Raw genomic sequence first — 12,261 nt, 5'->3', positions numbered from 1 at the left:
AGTATAAATTCCATGGGATTTTGAGGACAAAGAAATAAACTCAGGTTAGAAACTTTTGTATATAGTTTGATATCTAAATTTGTTGGCAGTGTGATACATTTTTACTGACCTTAGAGTAGATCCATCAGTCCCCAGTTATTTGGAAGAGTATATGAATTTGGGGCTTTATGTAGTACAATACATGATTGTATGGATAAAAAAAGAGCTCAAAATGCTATACTTTGAACCTGAAATAAAACCCCAAGTAATATTGAAGGATGGAAAGGGAATGGCAGTTACCTTGAACGTCAGCACATGAGAACACTCTGTCTTGTGTTTATTTTCCTGTTTTAACAAATATTTTACATCCTAGTGACACAATCAGTTAGCACACTGTACTTACACAATTAGTTAACAGTAATTATTTAAGTGGAATTTCTTAAAATTGCGTTTCTTTCACATAGTTAATAGTTCAGTAGCAGTTTAGAGACACGTCATACAGAAGTTTTAAATCTTGGACAGAAATCCTTAAATGTAATAGAGTCCCAGAAGAGGAATGGCACCACCAGCAGGATTTTCTTAGAGAAAGAGGCCCTCACATTGAAAGTTGAAGATGACGCATGGATTTCTGGAGCTTCAGTAGTGTGTATTTTATGTCTTTTCTGGAAAGAGATAAGAGCCCAAATAGTGTAAAGCAGAAAAAAATACTATTGACCCAAAAATACTCATAGTGTCTCCTAACTTACATATTATTTAAGAATATAATGAATAACAAGACTGTTATTCTCCGGGGGAACATCCAAATATAAATGTCTTGAAATAAACAGACATTTTTATTAAGAAAGGCAAAAATAAAGCATTTTAAGTACCATGTTTGATCAAGAAAAGTTCCTGCTTTTCTTTTGATATTTGTTTTTGTACTCCATTAATATAGATGTTAGCAGATGATTATTTTAAGGAAAGCTTATTTCTGCCAAGTTAACTTGGTTTCTTCAGTTCTCTTGACAAATATAAAATGTGACTTTTATGTGATTCAAAATCTGTTGGTTTTTTTTTTAAATCAATGAAATGTGATTGATTTTACTTCAGCCATTTTCATGATTGATTGGGTATGATCTTTCCTGGCCAAGATTATGGATTTTATGTCTCTTTTATTTAAGCTATGATTTTTCCACTCTTTTTGACATCTCTCCCTTCTTAGCCTTTCAGAACCATGCACTTCTACCATCTGTGCTTCTGAATGAGCTCCCTCCTACTTGATGGTTTTCTCACTTCACTCACTCATTCATTCATTCATTTGTTCATTCATTCATTCATTCATTTCTTCCCTCTCCTCCTTTCCTTCTTTTCTTTCTTAAAAAAAAAAAAAAAAAACAACACACACACACACCACAGACGATGACAGTCCCATTTGGGAAGACATTTTGTCAAGCTAGAAATGATTGCAGTCTCTGAGACCAGGCCAGTTTGGTTTATCTTCTGAGTATACAGTTTGCTTACTGGGCACCCTGGGAAGCCTAAAGAGCTCCCTTTTCCATGACCTGCTCAAAAAGGCAGATGTGATGCTTATGTGTGTCCTCCCACGGTTCTAGAAGCTTCATGAGTGTTGTTCAATGTATAATTCCTATGAGTAGCCAAAAAAAAATCAGAAATTAGCTACAGTTGTAGCTTTACCCTTTGTGTGGGCCATCAATAGAGGAGAAACCACAGTGAGGGCTGCTCAATTTCAGATCCGTTTTAAAGCTCGGCCATTCGCTCATTTTCTGTTAATTTCTCCTAACATCCATTCTCACTCGTGTAGTTATTCACTGTCTTCTTTGTGGTCTTTGTTATTACAGAGGGCTACACATTGCATAGGAAGTGATGTTCCTATCGTGAACCCAGGGACAGAGCTATGGCTCTGTCAGGGTTTCGATGGCCATGGCGTGTAATTAAGAAACATTTTGTGCTTGAACATTTTGTGAGTGAACCGTATGCTAAATGACAAAGATTTGAACTGATTTTAAAAGTGATCCTTTTATTTTGTGAGAAGATCAATAACATTTATATTCTTACAGTAAAAGATTAAACTGATATTTATATAATAAAAGGAAATATAAAATATGTTTTTGAAAAAAAGCACCAAAAAAAAAAAAGAATATAAACAACAGTAAGTCCTTTCCCTCCTCATGGAGAGCTACTGACTATGGTAGTAGTTTCTCTGTCCCAGAAACCATTTATACAAACACAGTGTAGTTACGAATCTTAGTCACAAATTTAGATATCAGACAGGTAAAGCTTTCTTTATTCTTCCGTTATCCTATTTATCTGTTTTTCTCTTTGCCCATTAAGCCTTAATTTCATACAGTTCTGATTCACCCTCTCCATTTGTGTAGATTTTAGGTAAGTTTCAGGAGTCATATTAGTACAGTGGCTGGTGACAAGTAGGGATGTCCCTCTGGTCCCTGACAGACATGTTTCTGCATATGCCCACCAGGTCCTCCCGAGCTCTAGTCTTTGGTGACTCCTGGGCAGTGGCTGCTTCTATTCCTGTTCATGCTTGGAAACTCCCCTCACCAGTGAAAAGGAGGGATGGGGTGTGTCTCCAGGACACCTCCTGTACTCCATGCAGCTGTTGTCCTGCCCCCCTGGGATTCTTTGTCCCCAGAGGCTCTCATAGCTCTTTATCTCTCCCACCTACTTCTGGTTGTTTTGTTTGAGAATTAAGTAAGGAGTGGAGAAAGCAAGCAGGCAGATCAAACTTGAGAAAGACTTAATTTCCCTTTGCCTGGATGCTGGACCACATGTAGGCCTACCTCTGAATGACAGCAATACCCTCGCAATTCATAAGTGTCACTGAATTCAGAGGGGTGTGTGTGTGTGTGTATGTGAGAGAGAGAGAGAGAGAGAGCGAGCAAGCGAGAGCGCACATGCTCCTGGAGCAAAGGGAGCCCATTATACCACTGACTGTCCCCATCAGCACACATGTTCAGGACAGCTGCATGGCCACTGATAGAGGGGTCCACAATGCCTTCACCATGCAGAAACAGCCCTCCGAACCCCACCCCCACGAGAGGGTGGAAATTTCATATGAGTAAATTAAACGTAAAGGAAGATTTGAAAGCTCAGATCTGCAGGGCTGTAGATTAACTCAGAGGTAAAGCATTTATTTAGCACACGCATGGCTTTAGATTTGAATCCCTGCATCTCAAGAATCCACAAGTACTTCGCACTGATACTCGTGGGGTTCTTTCATGAAACAGACGGATGCGAGACCGCCGCGGTGAGGTGGTTATGATCCTGAGAAGACGTATGGAGGATAGACGTGCGTTTTTGTTAAAAACAGAGCTGTATGCATTTCAGTTGTATAAACAGATCCCAGTTTTAAAAAATCACAATGTGTTGGCAGGACAGCTCAGCAGGTAACACTGATTACCACATAACACCTAGTGACCTACATTTCATTCCCGGAAACCATGTAGAGGTGGAAGAAGAGAAAACCGCACAGACACATCTTCTGACCTCCATATGTGCAGTGTGACGTTCACACCTACACACAGTAACCGTGACTAAAACAATAGAAGAAAGCCGGAAGGAGAGTAATGTAAAATGTATGTTTCTAGTTTACAGTAGAAGAGAAGGAGGGAGGGAGAAAGGGAGAAACAAAGATAAGTGAGTTCTTTAAAATGATTGAGTTGAGCTAGAAGTACCTTTTTCGTCCAGTCGATGGCAAAGACAAGGAGGAATCTTTGTTTTGCCAACCGTTCTCCCATGAAAGCTCGTTTTCTGGGGACCGCAGTAGGCATTGGGGCTATAATATCCTGGATGCTCTTGTGGGAAGTCTAGGGTTGCTACAGAACACAATGATAGATGGCAAGAGGGCATGGCAGGTGTTTTCCCTCCAGCATGGCAAAAGACAATAAAAACAGCAAAATGTGTCCCGTGGCCCAGACGGCATCGGGAGCCGCTCCTCCAAAGATGCCTCTCTGCTGAGCACGTCTCGATGCCCATTGGGATGGAGAGCATCGAGAAAAAGGCAGAGGTTGTCTCGGTCCCTATCGTGTGGGAAGGCCTCTGAGCTAGATCTATAAAATCTCAATGTTTCCAGCTAAACGGTGACGGACTCCACTACATCTGCTTAGTTTGTTGAAGCCATTAATATCAGATAGAACAAAACGGTGATTTGGTATTTTATAGTACCTTCCCACTGAGAAAAGTGTTGTCTGGATACAGAATATAAAGCCACCAAGGTGTTGGGGTGACGTGAGTCACTGCAGTGGAAGCTACATCACTGGGCCCTTAGCCAGCATAGGGCAAGGCCAGGCCCGTGGTGTCGCCATGTCGTGGTTCACCAGCATGTGCGAGGCCCATCACTCCGTAAAGGCAAAACAAGGGGTCTCTGCCAGGTGTGAGAAGTACAATACAAGTGGAGTTTCAAGATAACCGGATAAAACAACAGCCACCACAATGACATAAATCGGGCGAAATTATCTTACTAAGTTTGCCTGACAGAATTTGCTCAGTGTCCAGCAGTCCTGGGGCAGTGAGGTTAGAGGTCAGTGGTGCTGGCAGGAGAGAGCAAACACCATATACAGCTTTTACAGACTCGGTGTCTCCGAGGGATTGTGAACAGACGACAAAAGGAAGGAAAGTGTATTCTTTGTCGGCATACCCTTGCCAGAACCTCTATTTAAATAATTTAAACCCACTAAAATAAATGTATTTTAGTGTTAGAGAGTTATAATTTTATCTTTGGACACTTTAGAACAGTATCGTGATCTGACTTGAGACTTCTGCATGTTTTCCTGTTATTCCCTTCTTCCTGGCTTCTTCCTGTTGTCATTCCATCTTCAATTTCTTTCATTAATAACCTTTTCCTTTTATTGCAAAACCCCTGGCTCTTCTTTTGCATTTAATCCCTTCCTCTGATTATTTTATTTTTTTACCATGATGTAATTGCTCTAGGGACAGCCTTTCTCTACAATAGAAAGGTTAACCAGGAGGTATCCCACTAACACAATAAGGTATCAATCCGGAGACTTATTACTTCCCATTTTTAATCTGTGTTTGAGATGACAGAAACAAGGGCTCACTCAGTGGAATTAAATGTCAAGTGCATCTGAAGCAAGTGAGAAAATATTTCTTCAAGGCGTACAAAGTCGTAGACTTTGCCATAGTAGGAGATGAGAACGCAGCTGCGGTAGTAGGATTTTTTAGAGGGGTTATTTTTAACCTTTTTGTCACTGTCCCTGTTAATGAAGAAGAGATCTTTTTTTTTCTCAACTCCCTAGTGAAATCAGAAGACTTCTCTTGCCTTCCACGGTGAGAAGTAATGAGAAAGAATGAGCTATAAATGGAGTTTGTCATTTTCACCTTTAAGGCATGTTACCTCCTTAGAAAAAAAGGCAGGTGATAATTGAAGGTGAGATTATTCCTATAGAGTAAATGTTCCTCGCTGGTTTTCTAGAGCCATTCTGTATTTTACAAAGAAAACCAAATGCTTTTTGAAATTTACTTTTAAAAGCTTGATTCTTAATTTCTTCAGCATGGTTACATGCGTAACTCCCAAATAATTGGCCATACTCTCTTGGGTATAAAACATTGGTTAGAAAGTGGACTCGTACGCGGTACGCACGCATTCCTGTCATTCCAGCAGAGGCAGGAGGAGTGTCAGAAGTTGGCCAGGCTAGCCTGAGCTACACAGCAAGTCATAGGTCTATGAGAGGTATAGAGCAAGGCCTTACCAAAGCGAAACAAAACAAAAGACAAAATAAGATAAGGCCAATGGTTGCGGTGGCTGGATGGGGAGACCCAGGTAGCATCTCGATCTCTGACTAGCAAATGGCCTGTGGAATCTCGTCTCCTCTGTCAGCACACAGTGTGGACTAAAGTGAGGCAGAGACACATTATCTTTGCACTAAAGGACTATAATAATAACTTTCTTTTTTGCCAGTTTTAATGAACCTTTTCCGAGTAAAACAAATATTAAAATTATTTTAATGTCTCTGTACTAAAATGCTGGTAAACAGTCCATTCTGGTCCGCCAACTGGCAGACCGCTTCTTCGTGGGGCTGACTGTAGGATTGACCTCCTCAGATATAATAAATTAGAGACAGATAACACAGTGCCCTTGGGGACAAAGGCCATGTATCTCAAAAGAGAATCTAATGATAGGTGATTGTCAGTGAATTTCCAGGTGACTAACTCGTTCCAGTGCCTGACCAAAGAGTGGGCAGTTTCCCTCTGACCCGATAGAGGGATGAGTCACATCATTTGGCGGCCCAAGGAAATGATATTCCAGTTATTTATTTGCTGCCGTCAGGATGATGTCAGCACCCGCCATTCATAATTCTGCAACTTGCAAAAGAGCTCAATTCTTTCCTTAGTGCTCCCCCTCTTTCCTGGGTCCCAAAGGCCCTTCTTGTCACTGCAGTGCACGGGTCTCTGTCTCCTGATCCATATGGCAGTCCTGACTCTCCCACCTGCTGGCTGGTGGCTGAGTGTGTCATGGTGCCTAACAATTTTAAAATCAAAATAAATGACATAATTATACTTTTGGAAGTGAACTCTATAGTCAAGTGTGCATTATATAAAATTCTTTGTTTCGAGATGAAAACATGAACACCTAAAGGTTACTTTTGTTTTTGCTTTATTTTAAAGAGAGAGCGAGACAGACAGAGACAGACAGACAGACAGACAGAGAGACTCCAATTTAGAAGCTGCCTCAGAGTTGATTACAGTAAAAGCAATACCCAATCAAAGAGTGTCTTCATCTCTCCTAATCATGTCTAGCGCCTGCATGGTTTTGTTGGATAGCCTTCATATTTACTGAATGTTTCATATTTTATAGCAAAGGATAGAAGGGGGAGGAGAGAGGGGGAAGTGAAAGTGTCAACATAAAACAGGTTTTGATGACTTATCCAAGGATATCTAGCAGCCAGAGGCGCTGCACAGAGCCTCATTCTTACCCCTGCCAGTCCCTCTGAATTAACCCAGTGTTTGTCCACGAAATCCATTTCATCGCCTGATTTTTATAGGATTTCATTAGTGAAACCGATTCTCTATATCTAATAAATTAAAAAAAATAACTTTAAGAACAATCATTACAGGATTTCAAAATAAATCAAACACACACTGCCAGTGAAAATGGCAAGCACTCTTTGCAACATACGCTGGCTGGGTTCAGGGTCTACTCTGCAACCCGAATTCTGGACCTGTTTTATTGTTTATCAGATGCAGAGTGATGAATTTCAGTGGCGCTGCAGGTCCCCTTTAACAGCATCATCTGTGAACCCCAATAATGGAAGAAACTCCCTTGGAGCCTAAGCATGCAGTAATTAGGGCCCAGAGAAGGATTAATAAGTTCCAGCCTTATCGCGCTATCTTTGAAAATTGCATGCATTTCCATGTTTTAATCATGTTGCTCATGATGGAATGTATTTTGATGTGAACAGTTGGTAGAAGTGCATCACAGTCCCTGTTAAATTCTTATGGGCAACTTTTCCAAGCTGGGGAGATAGGAGAAAGGAGAAAGGGTCTCTTAGATTAGAGAAACATTCCACGGTTTTGCCATTCCTGTAGAGAGAGAATTCATTTCTAATCCTTAGCCTGGGAGGTCACATTCCTTTTTAAATTGAGAAACAAAAGCCTGTTTAACTGGGATTATGTAAAACTTCCTCCTTCCCACACATCTGGAAGACTACTCTGCCTAACTCCACAAAGCCCATCATTTTCCTCAGAAGGAGAGCAGAGGAAGAAACACAGCTATGAGGGTTAATCTATAAGGCCATAGATTCAAATGTCACAGCAAACGGCACCTTTTATTTTCCCTCTCTGAGCCCCCATAACTTTGGGGCTACTTATCACGAAATTTAACCCCAGTTCTTGAAAACTTGAAGAAGAATTATAATTTCAGACATCCAGGGGATTGGTTTTTTTGTTTTTTGTTTTTGTTTTTTGTTTGTTTGTTTTTTGTTTTTTGTTTTGTTTTGTTTTGTTTTTTTTGAGAATGGAGGAAGGAAAATGTAACCCTTAGGAGCTGTTTTGAAAGCCTTAGCCAGCCAGGAATTATTCTTTGAGTGTATATGTCTATTTACATCTGTAGAGTTTTAAAATCCAACATTGTCCTTCAGGAATGGATCCCAATTCTCTTCTGAGGAACTCCCGAGTTTTTCCCTCAGCGTGAACTAATGGTCTGTCTTGCCCTCTGTGGTACCAGACCTCACATGTAGTTGTGCAGCCTTGAACAATAACAATCTCTACACTTCAACTTTAGCATCTCTAAGTAAGAATTAAAATATTAGAGGACAATAGTTTCATGTGATCGAGGGTTTGTTTATGATTTCCGTAGCGTAGTCCCTGTCAGTCACCCAGGCAGTGGTGTATGTAACCTTTTACTTTCTAAGGCTGCGGTTTTCTATCTTTCTCTATGTGTTCCTGTATGATTCCAGCCATACTGACCCACTGAACTAAAAGTTCAGCTTACGGGTCATAATTTCTGTGTACTTTATTCCCTACACATATTGACCTCACCTTCTTGCTTACTTAATTTCTAGTTCTCACTTAGAACCAGGTAAGCAGCTACCTTCCTTAGAAACCTTCTCTTCCTTTCCTACTGTTGAAGTGGTCCCACCAGCCCATGTGTATTGCTATTATAAGGACAGAGTAACTGTGTGGTATGTTACAGTAGTTTGGTTCAGATTGTAATGCTTCAAGCTGATGGCTGTTTAACTTTGAATGTCCTTTTTGTCTTTGACGGTCATTGTTCTTATTAGCAAAAATGAAGACAGTAACCTCTTTCCCCCAGAGAGAGCTTGACACCTTTAAATACACTTTAGGGGACTTGCCTATGTTAAATACTGCAGTCACTACCATCGCATGGGTGTCCTACCTATATGGGACCTGTTAACTCTTCTGATTTTCCATATAGAATGCAAACTGCTTTAAAAAAAAAATCCTTGTGTCGGTTAGCCATTCCACTGCTAAAGCTAAGCACGTCCTTTATGTGGTGGTAACAGAGGAATGCATTAATAAATGACAAGAGAGTAAACCACACCGGGGGGTGGGGGGCAGCTGAGAGAAGGGCCAGATCTGACCACCCCGAGGGATAGGCACACAGGGAAAATTAAAATAAATTATGTTGACAAACGCAGTCAGATTGTGAGAAAAATCAAGCGAAGGATGTTTAAAAGTGTTGGCAGGAAGCCCACTAATTTATCCAATCAAACCTTGGGGAAGCTGTGTTCCTCTAGGCAACAACCCTGTGAATGATAGCTGGCACTTGGAAGTGTCTAAACAGGGAAGCATGCCTTTCATATATATTTAATCCTGAATATATGAACAGGAAGGTCAGGAAGAGTTGTCGAGCCACTTGGGAAAGGAGCAGCAATACCTCTCTCTGCATCCTCTTCACCCATTATTCTGCAAAGTAGAATTGATCCTCCAAACACACTTCACACCTCTTGTCTAGTCACTAATTGGCTAACTCTAGGCTGTTAGGCCTTCTACATCAGCATTGCCTCTAAGCAATATATTGATATACAGATTCTGCCCTATACTTACTCAACCAAAGTCATAGAGGAGACCTGAAATGTGTGCTTTATTTAAATACTGTTTTCCTATATGTGATTGAGTGGGAACTCCTGGTGAACATATAGAGCCTAAATAGTTACTATAAAAATTCAAGTATCAACCTCAGATTCATATGAATAGTGATATTCTTAGCAAAGTGTTTCTAGAGCAGTGGTTCTCAACCTGTGGGTTCCAACCCCCTTTGAGAGTCAAATAAACCCTTTCACAAGGGTTGCCTAAGACCATTGGAAATATCAGATATTTATAATTCATAATAGTAGCAAAATTACAGTTATGAAGTAGCAATAAAAATAATTTTATGGTTGAGGGTCACTACAACATGAGGAACTGTATTAAAGGGTCACAGAATTAGAAAGATTGAGAACAACTGTCCTAGAAGCTGGTAGCAGATAGCACAGAGTCATACATGGCCATGTAGAAGGGACAGTGTTAACATGGTTTCCTACCCCTGGAACACAGCCAGCAGGACAATTGCTAAGCTTAAGGCTTTTTGTATATTTTACTTCATGTTCCTCTTTCTCTGGAGTGTCCTCTCTGCCATGATAATTAAAGACAGCACAAGTCTGGAAGGCAAGGGTATGTCTAATGTCCTTAGAAAAATTGTAGACGTTATGACCTTCAGGACAGCACGTAAGGCTGTGGGAAAGAACCCTGAAAACATGAGTTCAAGAATGTATAATTTCTCAGCTATGTAAAATATAAGGATGCAATATTAATTATATGAGGGGCTTCACAGATCCAAAAGAACAAGGGCAGCTTCACTATGAGCCAGCTTGTCAGAAACATATTAAGGAAGGAGATAAAGAGGTTTTGGGAATGGTGATTACAGGGCAAGTTCCCACCTAGTCAAGTTTATTGTTTGTGCTTAAAAGGCAAGTAGATTCCTTACTTCAAGGTCAGCCTGGGACAGAGTGAGTTTAGGTCCAGGCATGGTGAAAATGATAATCTCAGTACAGGATCTCACCCAGCTAAGTTTATTGCTTATGCTTACAAAGGCAGGCAGATCTCTAATTCATTTGCCATGTTTTTTTTTTTTTTTAAGTGTCCTTGCTGTCTTTTTCTAAGAATCAAGGGGCTAAGATCATAAAATGCTAATTAATAGAATAATCAGAAGGGAACCTGGATAATGATTGAGTTGATATGTAAATAAAAGACTGGACTTTGTCTATATGAGATGAGCTAGCAGAGAGCTCTAGCAATTCTCTTTTAGAATTTTTTTCTAGCAAGAGTTGAGCTGTCTGGAGAAATATGGAGAGCGAACACAGGTCTTTCAGAACTTTTTTCCTAGCATAAGAGAACAGTCTCTAGCAGAGAGCTATCTCGAGCAAGGAGCTGTCTCAAGCAGAAAACTGTCACAAGTAAACTACAGAGCCATGAGCTATCTATACAGCGCTGTCTAGGGAGTCATCTCAAGCAGACTATAAAGCTATATGACTTTGAGTCTTCTTTTTGCTGCTTCCAAACACCCCTTCCTCAGGAACCCTCACCAAGCTGAGGCTGCTCCTTAGCAGACAGCCATTATGAGTTTTGAATACTTTTTATCGTCTGTCAAGTTGGATGTTTAATGTTCCTCTCAAGGTATTTCATAATGATAATTTTTTAAATAATCCTCATCTACCACAAACATAAGAAGCCCATTAATTATTATATGTATGGATGTTTTGTCTGGATGTATGTCTGTGTACCATGAGTGTTCCAGAAGAGAGCATCAGATTCCCTGGGACTGAAGTTATAGATGATTGTGAGCTACTGTGTGGGTGCTTTTAACTGCTGAGTCATCTTCTCAGCCCTCACCCAATAAAATGTTTATGCTACTTCATTATGCTTCTTTTATACTCCATTTTTAAAATTAAAAAACAATAGGGATTCATTCATATAACATACTCTGTGTCATGGAGAAGGGAATCAAATATACCAGTTTCGTAGGAGCCAAAAAGGGTAGAAATTCATGAGGAATTAATAATTGTAATAATGTTAATAATAATAATAATAATAAACTAATAACTCATGTATAGTATATGCCATACAGTATTGTGAGAGGTTTTCTTAGGACTTCAGTCCTTGAAAATAATTCTGCTTACAAAGTTGAAGTACATTTAGTTATTTATTCAACCAGTATTCATGAATACTACACATAGTAAATAAACATGCAAAAATGAATACAAATTTGGTTCCTTGCACTTCCAAAGCTACTGTGTTTCTTCTAACGTCAAGGACATTTTATTATACTCTTGTATCATACATAGTAATCAAAAAATGATTCCGACTTCCCGCTAAGATTTATGATACAGTGAACTATACCATAAATCCTTATTAGAAATTCTTTTCTGTTTCTTTGAAAAATATTAAAGATAACTGGCAACTCTGATCTTGTAGTGTGGGCACAGCTGAGAATGCTGGAATAGCTGCTGTTTGCTCTAGATGGTAAAGTGAGGAAGAGGGTACTTAGATCCGTCTGCCAAGTTTATTCTCACTGTGCTTCTGCCTCTCGCCCTCAGGGGCCATGTGATCTCTCCTCATACTCTGTCTTCCTGTCTGGAAGGGAGCTTCTGCTCCCTCCCCGAAAGCATAAACAATAGAGAGAGATAACACAGTGATCTGCCAAGCAAAGGGCAGGGTGCCCTTTCCACACGTTTGGCACCTGGAATGTGAAGGTCTTTGAAAATATTCTTTTCGCATCAAATAAATACATCTGGTGCCATCATTTTTAAC

General features: G+C 40.0%; 1 protein-coding gene across 1 annotated transcript in view; it reads left to right on the top strand.

Moving 5' to 3' along the window:
* Reln (reelin) overlaps window positions 1–12,261 on the top strand; it is a 425,071-nt gene that overhangs the window by 198,241 nt on the left and 214,569 nt on the right.

Source organism: Rattus rattus, chromosome 6 (assembly GCF_011064425.1).
Source record: "Rattus rattus isolate New Zealand chromosome 6, Rrattus_CSIRO_v1, whole genome shotgun sequence".
Classification (NCBI taxonomy): domain Eukaryota; kingdom Metazoa; phylum Chordata; class Mammalia; order Rodentia; family Muridae; genus Rattus; species Rattus rattus.
Note: the sequence above shows the minus strand (reverse complement) of the source record. Positions and strands in the feature narration are given on the sequence as shown.